Source organism: Pygoscelis adeliae, unplaced genomic scaffold, assembly GCF_000699105.1.
Source record: "Pygoscelis adeliae isolate BGI_AS28 unplaced genomic scaffold, ASM69910v1 Scaffold66, whole genome shotgun sequence".
Taxonomy (NCBI): Eukaryota; Metazoa; Chordata; class Aves; order Sphenisciformes; family Spheniscidae; genus Pygoscelis; species Pygoscelis adeliae.
The window spans coordinates 2,073,361-2,075,652 of NW_008825167.1; positions in this window are offsets into that span (position 1 = coordinate 2,073,361).

Here is a 2,292-nt window from a genome sequence, read left to right on the forward strand (position 1 = left end):
GCCTTGTCTAGCTGAATCTTAAATGTTGCCAAGGATGGAGATTGCACAACTGCTCCAGGCAACCTTTTCCCAGGCTTAACAACTCTTCCTGCAAAGATCCTGAATAGGAGGATCCTGTTGACTTCAAAGGCAGTTGGATTATAGCCTAGATGAGGCAACGTGTTGGTTTGCCATCTTTTTCTGAAACATCTGCGCTAACAAATTCAGCGTTTCAGCTGTTCCATGATTTTCCTCAGTTATCGAGCTGTGTGACATGTTCCTCTTCTGTGTCACTTCTTATCTAGGTAGCAATTTTTCTCCTTTAATTACAGCTTTTCCTTGTTCAGTAGAATTCAGTTGTAGAAATCTTAAGCAAGTACAAACTGAACAGTTTTCCTGTCTAATTATATCTCCATTTAGATTAAGACTAATATCAGTGGTACTGAGCACTGGCTGAATTACATACTGAATTTATTCAGCTAATGAAAGCTGAAGGATAGATTGTTTGCATTACGGCATACAACATGGGCGGTTTAGCTGTTGGTTCAGAAGACTGAAAGAGAATTTCTGCATCAACAGTTCACTTTCCTGATATTGCAGGGAGCTCTCTCTTATCATCTCTTTCACAAACTTTACAAGCTCCCATTTTATTTGCCCTCACCGTGTTTTTGAAAAGCATTGTGGATGAAGAACAGAATTACACCCAGTGTCTATAATAGCATCATGCAGCAATTCATCACATACTGAACTTCATATTGTACATGATGTAATACCTGTATTATAAATAAGATGTTTGAATGCAGGTAATTGAGTATCAAATCATATGCTTATGGCACTATGAATAACAAGACTTGGAACCGTTTCTGGGCATGGATATCAGTCCTCAATATTCTGATTGATTTAGAAGACCCGTTTGGTTATGTTCCGCTGCTGTTTGTTGATAATTCTGACAATAGTTTCTATTCATTCTTATTTGTATTTTATTGGTTAGATTTTATTTATAGTACAAAGTTGTAGTAACAGTTCTATTGCTTTTCAAGTACCTGTACGATTTAGAGTTATTGAAGTGTCACTATAAATAGTCATGTGCTCACAATGTTCACTAAACTCCTTATTTATATTTATTGTGGAGTAATGAATCTGTAGTCCTACTCTGAGCTAGAGCTTATCAACGGGTGATGTATTGTGAAATACATTTTCATTTTACAGTAAGTGTTCCGAGAGTGGTGGTGTTAAAAAGCAGAGCAAAAGCCTTTTTGATGGAGTATAAGGGGGAATTGAAGAGTTTGTTTCAATTATTTTATTGCATTTATGTATTATTTAAAACACTGGTGGAAAACTGCAACACTGATGTACCTAATGTAAAACTCCAAAAGAAGGACAAGAAAAAAGCAAGCAGCTTTTGAAAACAGCATCCTGGACTGGCATCTGGTTTCTTTGCTAATTTTACTAGGTTATAGTTCTTTTTGACAAGATGGACTTCTCTCTAACTCATTGTAGATGTGCAGTCTCCACATTGAGTGCATGTCTAATGGGTCATTGGAAGTATCATCAAGGTGTTTGAGGAGTTGTTTGTTTGATTATATTTCTTGCTGCTGTCATATCACTGGACAGTCTGATGCTATCTGCAGCTAGGATGTGGCTATGTATTTTGTATGAAGGTATATATTTGTCTACAAGGAATAGGGCCTTGAGGCTATGAATTTGCTATTTGCATGATGATGAGTGAAGTCAGACAGCAGTAACTTTTGGTCACTGCCAGCTTCTCTTGGTGTGACCCACTCTGAGCTTGAAGACCTTCCAGGCATCCTACAAAAGCTAGTTGTGTAACAGATTTGGGCTGGAAGATGGGTGGGATGCCCCTGACAGCCAGTATGTTTCCAGAGCATTTCCATTTGTATCATTACCCAGCTGAAGTAAAATGTTACTTCCATTTGTTTTTTTCAAGTGACTGCTTGGTGGAGTTTATTTGCATAGTGGTACTTTTGTCACTGGTCAGTTCATTTTAAATCTAATTTGTTTCAGAGACCTCAGACCTTTTAAATAAGGACACTTTTTTCCAATGTTAATTCCAGCTAAAACAGCCTAGAATGAACTGGAGCACTGGCCTAGAAAGGAAAGGCTTCACAGCCCATTACTGATCCCCTGAGCCATCTCATCCCCTTGACTGTCATGTAATGTTTGTTTAACGTAAAATTTCCATATAAAACAAAACAAAGTAAAACCAGAAAAGCAGAACAGCAGCTCTTTGGCATTAAGATATTAAAATGTGAAGGTAGTGAAAATGAGATTTCCTTTCATAAGTGCATTAGT